This window comes from Colletes latitarsis, unplaced genomic scaffold (genome assembly GCF_051014445.1).
Source record: "Colletes latitarsis isolate SP2378_abdomen unplaced genomic scaffold, iyColLati1 scaffold0006, whole genome shotgun sequence".
In the NCBI taxonomy this organism is placed as follows: Eukaryota; Metazoa; Arthropoda; class Insecta; order Hymenoptera; family Colletidae; genus Colletes; species Colletes latitarsis.
The window spans coordinates 27,099,457-27,109,666 of NW_027488366.1; positions in this window are offsets into that span (position 1 = coordinate 27,099,457).

Here is a 10,210-nt window from a genome sequence, read left to right on the forward strand (position 1 = left end):
GCGTTAACCTCTAAAATATTTATCAAGACCAGGTTTAATTGACTATTTCAGTGTGGTACCACATTACTACGTGATCCAATCCAGAAATAGCCCAGGATCTAGCCATGAAGTATGGGAAATATGCGAAGGTATGAGCCTGATGAGGGCAAATCCCAGGGCTAACCTAGACCTAACATGCGTTATCCTCTAAAATATTGATCGCAACCAGGTTTAATCGACTGTTTCAGTGTGGTACCACATCACTACGTGATCCAAACCAGAAAAAACCCAGGATCAGTTCAACAAGTATGTGAAGAATGCGAAAGTATGAGTCTGATGAGTGAAAATCCCAGGGCTAACCTAGACCAAACATGCGTTATCCTCTAAGATATTGATGAAAACCAGGTTTCATTGACTGTTTCAGTGTGGTACTACATTACTACGTGATGCAATCCAGAAAAAGCCCAGGATCTAGCCATCAAGTATGAGCAATATGCGAAAGAATGAGCCTGATGAGAGCAAATCCCAGACCTAACCTAGACCTAACATGCGTTATCCTCTAAAATATTGAGCGAAACCAGGTTTAATGAACTGTTTCAGTGTGGTCCCACGTTACTACGTGATACAAACCAGAAAAAACCCAGGATCTGTTCAACATGTATGAGAAATATGCGAAAGAATGAGCCTGATGAGAGCAAATCCCAGACCTAACCTAGACATCACATGAATTATTCTCTAAAATATTGATCGAAACCTGGTTTAATCGACTGTTTCAGTGTGGTACCACATTACTATGTGATCCAAACCAGAGAATAACCCAGGATCTGTTCAACGAGTATGTGAAGTGTGCGAAAGTATGAATCTGATGTGGTCAAATCCCAGACCTATCCCAGACCTAACTTGCGTTATCCTCTAAAATATTGATTGAAACCAGGTTTAATCGACTGTTTCAGTGTGGTACCACATTACTACGTGATCCAAACCAGAAAAAACCCAGGATCAGTTCAACAAGTATATGAAGAATGCGAAAGTATGAGTCTGATGAGTGAAAATCCCAGGGCTAACCTAGACCAAACATGCGTTATCCTCTAAGATATTGATGGAAACCAGGTTTAATTGACTGTTTCAGTGTTGTACTTCATTACTACGTGATGCAATCCAGAAAAAGCCCAGGATCTAGCCATCAAGTATGAGAAATATGCGAAAGAATGAGCCTGATGAGAGCAAGTCCCAGACCTAACCTAGACATAACATGAATTATTCTCTAAAATATTGATCGAAACCAGGTTTAATTGACTGTTTCAGTGTGGTCCCACATTACTACGTGATCCAAACCAGAAAATAACCCACGATCTGTCAAACGAGTATGTGAAGTGTGCGAAAGTATGAGCCAGATGAGAGCAAATCCCAGACCTAACCTAGACCTAACATGAATTATTCTCTAAGATATTGATCGAAACTAGGTTTAATTGACTGTTCAGTGTGGTCCCACATTACTACGTGATCCAAACCAGAAAAAACCCAGGATCCGTTCAACAAGTATGTGAAGAATGCGAAAGGATGAGTCTGATGAGTGAAAATCCCAGGCCTAACCTAGACCTAACATGCGTTAACCTCGAAAATAATGATCGAAACCTGGTTTAATCGACAGTTTCAGTGTGGTACCACATTACTATGTGATCCAAACCAGAAAATAACCCAGGATCTGTTCAACGAGTATGTGAAGTGTGCGAAAGTATGAGGCTGATGAGGGCAAATCCCCGACCTATCCCAGACCTAACATGCGTTATCCTCTAAAATATTTATCAAGACCAGGTTTAATTGATTGTTTCAGTGTGGTCCCACATTACTACGTGATCCAAACCAGAAAAAACCCATGATCCGTTCAACAAGTATGTGAAGAATGCGAAAGTATGAGTCCGATGAGTGAAAATCCCAGGACTAACCTAGACCTAACATGCGTTATCCTCTAAAATATTGATCCAAACCAGGTTTAATGGACTGTTTCAGTGTGGTACCACACTACCACGTGATCCAAACCAGAGAAAACCCAGGATCTGTTCAACAAGTATGTGAAGAATGCGAAAGTATGAGCCTAATGAGTGAAAATCCCAGACCTATCCCAGACCTAACTTGCGTTGTCCTCCAAGATATTGATGGAAACCAGGTTTAATTGACTGTTTCTGTGTTGTACTTCATTACTACGTGATGCAATCCAGAAAAAGCCCAGGATCTAGCCATGAAGTATGAGAAATATGCGAAAGAATGAGCCTGATGAGAGCAAATCCCAGACCTAACCGAGACCTAACATGAATTATTCTAAAAATATTGATCGAAACCAGGTTTAATTGACTGTTTCAGTGTGGTTCCACATTACTACGTGATCCAAACCAGAAAAAACCCAGGATCCGTACAACAAGTATGTGAAGAATGCGAAAGTATGAGTCTGATGAGTGAAAATCCCAGGCCTAACCTAGACCTAACATGCGTTATCCTCAAAAATATTGATCGAAACCTGGTTTAATCTACCGTTTCAGTGTGGTATCACATTACTATGTGATCTAAACCAGAAAATAACCCAGGATCTGTTCAACGAGTATGTGAAGTGTGCGAAAGTGTGAGTCTGATGAGGTCAAATCCCAGACCAATCCCAGACTTAACTTGCGTTATCCTCTTAAATATTGATCGAAACCAGGTTTAATCGACTGTTTCAGTGTGGTACCACATTACTACGTTATCCAAACCAGAAAAAACCCAGGATCCGTTCAACAAGTATGTGAAGAATGCGAAAGTATGAGTCTGATGAGTGAAAATCCCAGACCTAACCTAGACCTAACATGCGTTATCCTCTAAAATATTTATCAAGACCAGGTTTAATTCATTGTTTCAGTGTGGTCCCACATTACTACGTGATCCAAACCAGAAAAAACCCATGATCCGTTCAACAAGTATGTGAAGAATGCGAAAGTATAAGCCTGATGAGGGCAAATCCCAGACCTATCCCAGACCTAACTTGCGTTGTCCTCTAAGATATTGATGGAAACCAGGTTTAATTGACTGTTTCAGTGTTGTACTTCATTACTACGTGATGCAATCCAGAAAAAGCCCAGCATCTAGCCATCAAGTATGAGAAATATGCGAAAGAATGAGCCTGATGAGAGCAAATCCCAGACCTAACCTAGACCTAACATGAATTATTCTCTAAAATATTGATCGAAACCAGGTTTAATTGACTGTTTCAATGTGGTCCCACATTACTACGTGAACCAAACCAGATAATAACCCAGGATCAGTCAAACGAGTATGTGAAGTGTGCGAAAGTATGAGCCTGATGAGAGCAAATCCCAGACCTAACCTAGACCTAACATGAATTATTCTCTAAAATATTGATCGAATCTAGGTTTAATTGACTGTTTCAGTGTGGCCCCACATTACTACGTGATCCAAACCAGAAAAAACCCAGGATCCGTTCAACAAGTATGTGAAGAATGCGAAAGTATGAGACTGATGAGTGTAAATCCCAGGCCTAACCTAGACCTAACATGCGTTATCCTCAAAAATATTGATCGAAACCTGGTTTAATCGACTGTTTCAGTGTGGTACCACATTACTATGTTATCCAAACCAGAAAATAACCCAGGATCTGTTCAACGAGTATGTGAAGTGTGCGAAAGTATGAGTCTGATGAGGTCAAATCCCAAACCAATCCCAGGCTTAGCTTGCGTTATCCTCTAAAATATTGATCGAAACCAGGTTTAATCGACTGTTGCAGTGTGGTACCACATTACTACGTGTTCCAAACCAGAAAAAACCCAGGTTCCGTTCAACAAGTATGTGAAGAATGCGAAAGTATGAGTCTGATGAGTGAAAATCCCAGACCTAACCGAGGCCTAACATGCGTTATCCTCTAAAATATTGATTGAAACCAGGTTTAATTGACTGTTTCAGCGTGGTACCACATTACTACGTGATACAATCCAGAAACAGCCCAGGATCTAGCCATGCAGTATGAGAAATATGCGAAAGTATGAGCCTGATGAGGGCAAATCCTAGACCTAACCCAGACCTAACATGCGTTATCCTCTAAAATATTTATCAAGACCAGGTTTAATTGATTGTTTCAGTGTGGTCCCACATTACTAAGTGATCCAAACGTGAAAAAACCCAGGATCTGTTCAACATGTATGAGAAATATGCGAAAGAATGAGCCTGATGAGAGCAAATCCCAAACCTAACCTAGACATCACATGAATTATTCTCCAAAATATTGATCGAAACCTGGTTTAATCGACTGTTTCAGTGTGGTACCACATTACTATGTGATCCAAACCAGAAAATAACCCAGGATCTGTTCAACGAGTATGTGAAGTGTGCGAAAGTATGAGTCCGATGGGGTCAAATCCCAGACCTATCCCAGACCTAACTTGCGTTATCCTCTAAAATATTGATTGAAACCAGGTTTAATCGACTGTTTCAGTGTGGTACCACATTACTACGTGATCCAAACCAGAAATAGCCCAGGATCTAGCCATGAAGTATGAGAAATATGCGAAAGTATGAGCCTGATGAGGGCAAATCCTAGACCTATCCCAGACCTAACATGCGTTATCCTCTAAAATATTTATCAAGACCAGGTTTAATTGATTGTTTCAGTGTGGTCCCACATTACTACGTGATCCAAACCAGAAAAAACCCATGATCCGTTCAACAAGTATGTGAAGAATGCGAAAGTATGAGTCTGATGAGTGAAAATCCCAGACCTAACCAAGACCTAACATGCGTTATCCTCAAAAATATTGATCGAAACCTGGTTTAATTGACTGTTTCAGCGTGGTACCAAATAACTACGTGATACAATCCAGAAACAGCCCAGGATCTAGCCATGAAGTATGAGAAATATGCGAAAGTATGAGTCTGATGAGTGAAAATCCCAGGGCTAACCTAGACCTAACATGCGTTATCCTCTAAAATATTGATCGCAACCAGGATTAATCGACTGTTTCAGTGTGGTACCACATTACTATGTGATCCAAACGAGAAAATAACCCAGGATCTGTTCAACGAGTATGTGAACTGTGCGAAAGTATGAGTCTGATGAGGGTAAATCCCAGACCTATCCCAGACCTAAAATGCGTTATCCTCTAAAATATTTATCAAGATCAGGTTTAATTGATTGTTTCAGTGTGGTCCCACACTACTACGTGATCCAAACCAGAAAAAACCCAGGATCTGTTCAACAAGTATGTGAAAAACGCGGAAAGTATGAGCCTGATGAGGGCAAATCCCAGACCTATCCCAGACCTAACTTGCGTTGTCCTCTAAGATAATGATGGAAACCAGGTTTAATTGACTGTTTCAGTGTTGTACTTCATTACTACGTGATGCAATCCAGAAAAAGCCCAGCATCTAGCCATCAAGTATGAGAAATATGCGAAAGAATGAGCCTGATGAGAGCAGATCCCAGACCTAACCTAGACATAACATGAATTATTCTCTAAAATATTGATCGAAACCAGGTTTAATTGACTGTTTCAGTGTGGTCCCACATTACTACGTGATCCAAACCAGAAAATAACCCAGGATCTGTCAAACGAGTATGTGAAGTGTGCGAAATTATGAGCCTGATGAGAGCAAATCCCAGACCTAACCTAGACCTAACATGAATTATTCTCTAAAATATTGATCGAATCTAGGTTTAATTGACTGTTTCAGTGTGGCCCCACATTACTACGTGATCCAAACCAGAAAATAACCCAGGATCTGTTCAACGAGTATGTGAAGTGTGCGAAAGTATGAGTCTGATGAGGTCAAATCCCAAACCAATCCCAGACTTAACTTGCGTTATCCTCTAAAATATTGATCGAAACCAGGTTTAATCGACTGTTGCAGTGTGGTACCACATTACTACGTGATCCAAACCAGAAAAAACCCAGGATCCGTCCAACAAGTATGTGAAGAATGCGAAAGTATGAGTCTGATCAGTGAAAATCTCAGGCCTTACCTAGACCTAACTTGCGTTGTCCTCTAAAACATTGATGAAAACCAGGTTTCATTGACTGTTTCAGTGTGGTACTACATTACTACGTGATGCAATCCAGAAAAAGCCCAGGATCTAGCCAACAAGTATGAGAAATATGCGAAAGAATGAGCCTGATGAGAGCAAATCCCAGACCTAACCTAGACCTAACATGCGTTATCCTCTAAAATATTGAGCGAAACCAGGTTTAATGAACTGTTTCAGTGTGGTCCCACATTACTACGTGATCCAAACCAGAAAAAACCCAGGATCCGTTCAACAAGTATGTGAAGAATGCGAAAGTATGAGTCTGATGAGTGAAAATCCCAGGGCTAACCTAGACCTAACATGCGTTATCCTCTAAAATATTGATCGCAACCAGGTTTAATCGACTGTTTCAGTGTGGTACCACATCACTACGTGATCCAAACCAGAAAATACCCAGGATCTGTTCAACGAGTATGTGAAGTGTGCGAAAGTGTGAGTCTGATGAGGTCAAATCCCACACCAATCCCAGACTTAACTTGCGTTATCCTCTAAAATATTGATCGAAACCAGGTTTAATCGACTGTTTCAGTGTGGTACCACATTACTACGTGATCCAAACCAGAAAAAACCCAGGATCCGTTCAACAAGTATGTGAAGAATGCGAAAGTATGAGCCTGATGAGGGCAAATCCAAGACCTATCCCAGACCTAACTTGCGTTGTCCTTTAAGATATTGATGGAAACCAAGTTTACTTGACTGTTTCAGGGTGGTACCACATTACTACGTGATCTAATCCAGAAATAGCCCAGGATCAAGCCATGAAGTATGAGAAATATGCGAAAGTATGAGCCTGACGAGGGCAAATCCTAGACCTTACCCAGACCTAACATGCGTTAACCTCTAAAATATTTATCGAGACCAGGTTTAATTGACTATTTCAGTGTGGTACCACATTACTACGTGATCCAATCCAGAAATAGCCCAGGATCTAGCCATGAAGTATGAGAAATATGCGAAGGTATGAGCCTGATGAGGGCAAATCCTAGACCTATCCCAGACCTAACATGCGTTATCCTCTAAAATATTTATCAAGACCAGGTTTAATTAATTGTTTCAGTGTGGTCCCACATTACCACCTGATCCAAACCAGAAAAAACCCATGATCCGTTCAACAAGTATGTGAAGAATGCGAAAATATGAGTCTGATGAGTGAAAATCCCAGACCTAACCAAGACCTAACATGCGTTATCCTCAAAAATATTGATCGAAACCTGGTTTAATTGACTGTTTCAGCGCGGTACCAAATTACTACGTGATACAATCCAGAAACAGCCCAGGATCTAGTCATGAAGTATGAGAAATATGCGAAAGTATGAGTCTGATGAGTGAAAATCCCAGGGCTAACCTAGACCTAACATGCGTTATCCTCTAAAATATTGATCGCAACCAGGTTTAATCGACTGTTTCAGTGTGGTACCACATCACTACGTGATGCAAACCAGAAAATACCCAGGATCTGTTCAACGAGTATGTGAAGTGTGCGAAAGTGTGAGTCTGATGAGGTCAAATCCCAGACCAATCCCAGACTTAACTTGCGTTATCCTCTAAAATATTGATCGAAACCAGGTTTAATCGACTGTTTCAGTGTGGTACCACATTACTACGTGATCCAAACCAGAAAAAACCCAGGATCCGTTCAACAAGTATGTGAAGAATGCGAAAGTATGAGTCTGATCAGTGAAAATCTCAGGCCTTACCTAGACCTAACTTGCGTTGTCCTCTAAAATATTGATGAAAACCAGGTTTCATTGACTGTTTCAGTGTGGTACTACATTACTACGTGATGCAATCCAGAAAAAGCCCAGGATCTAGCCATCAAGTATGAGCAATATGCGAAAGAATGAGCCTGATGAGAGCAAATCCCAGACCTAACCTAGACCTAACATGCGTTATCCTCTAAAATATTGAGCGAAACCAGGTTTAATGAACTGTTTCAGTGTGGTCCCACATTACTACGTGATACAAACCAGAAAAAACCCAGGATCTGTTCAACATGTATGAGAAATATGCGAAAGAATGAGCCTGATGAGAGCAAATCCCAGACCTAACCTAGACATCACATGAATTATTCTCTAAAATATTGACCGAAACCTGGTTTAATCGACTGTTTCAGTGTGGTACCACATTACTATGTGATCCAAACCAGAGAATAACCCAGGATCTGTTCAACGAGTATGTGAAGTGTGCGAAAGTATGAGTCTGATGTGGTCAAATCCCAGACCTATCCCAGACCTAACTTGCGTTATCCTCTAAAATATTGATTGAAACCAGGTTTAATCGACTGTTTCAGTGTGGTACCACATTACTACGTGATCCAAACCAGAAGAAACCCAGGATCAGTTCAACAAGTATGTGAAGAATGCGAAAGTATGAGTCTGATGAGTGAAAATCCCAGGGCTAACCTAGACCAAACATGCGTTATCCTCTAAGATATTGATGGAAACCAGGTTTAATTGACTGTTTCAGTGTTGTACTTCATTACTACGTGATGCAATCCAGAAAAAGCTCAGGATCTAGCCATCAAGTATGAGAAATATGCGAAAGAATGAGCCTGATGAGAGCAAATCCCAGACCTAACCTAGACATAACATGAATTATTCTCTAAAATATTGATCGAAACCAGGTTTAATTGACTGTTTCAGTGTGGTCCCACATTACTACGTGATCCAAACCAGAAAATAACCCACGATCTGTCAAACGAGTATGTGAAGTGTGCGAAAGTATGAGCCAGATGAGAGCAAATCCCAGACCTAACCTAGACCTAACATGAATTATTCTCTAAGATATTGATCGAAACTAGGTTTAATTGACTGTTCAGTGTGGTCCCACATTACTACGTGATCCAAACCAGAAAAAACCCAGGATCCGTTCAACAAGTATGTGAAGAATGCGAAAGGATGAGTCTGATGAGTGAAAATCCCAGGCCTAACCTAGACCTGACATGCGTTATCATCGAAAATAATGATCGAAACCTGGTTTAATCGACTGTTTCAGTGTGGTACCACATTACTATGTGATCCAAACCAGAAAATAACCCAGGATCTGTTCAACGAGTATGTGAAGTGTGCGAAAGTATGAGGCTGATGAGGGCAAATCCCCGACCTATCCCAGACCTAACATGCGTTATCCTCTAAAATATTTATCAAGACCAGGTTTAATTGATTGTTTCAGTGTGGTCCCACATTACTACGTGATCCAAACCAGAAAAAACCCATGATCCGTTCAACATGTATGTGAAGAATGCGAAAGTATGAGTCCGATGAGTGAAAATCCCAGGGCTAACTTAGACCTAACATGCGTTATCCTCTAAAATATTGATCCAAACCAGGTTTAATGGACTGTTTCAGTGTGGTACCACACTACCACGTGATCCAAACCAGAGAAAACCGAGGATCTGTTCAACAAGTATGTGAAGAATGCGAAAGTATGAGCCTAATGAGTGAAAATCCCAGACCTATCCCAGACCTAACTTGCGTTGTCCTCCAAGATATTGATGGAAACCAGGTTTAATTGACTGTTTCTGTGTTGCACTTCATTACTACGTGATGTAATCCAGAAAAAGCCCAGGATCTAGCCATCAAGTATGAGAAATATGCGAAAGAATGAGCCTGATGAGAGCAAATCCCAGACCTAACCGAGACCTAACATGAATTATTCTCAAAAATAATGATCGAATCCAGGTTTAATTGACTGTTTCAGTGTGGTTCCACATTACTACGTGATCCAAACCAGAAAAAACCCAGGATCCGTACAACAAGTATGTGAAGAATGCGAAAGTATGAGTCTGATGAGTGAAAATCCCAGGCCTAACCTAGACCTAACATGCGTTATCCTCAAAAATATTGATCGAAACCTGGTTTAATCTACCGTTTCAGTGTGGTGTCACATTACTATGTGATCTAAACCAGAAAATAACCCAGGATCTGTTCAACGAGTATGTGAAGTGTGCGAAAGTGTGAGTCTGATGAGGTCAAATCCCAGACCAATCCCAGACTTAACTTGCGTTATCCTCTTAAATATTGATCGAAACCAGGTTTAATCGACTGTTTCAGTGTGGTACCACATTACTACGTGATCCAAACCAGAAAAAACCCAGGATCCGTTCAACAAGTATGTGAAGAATGCGAAAGTATGAGTCTGATGAGTGAAAATCCCAGACCTAACCTA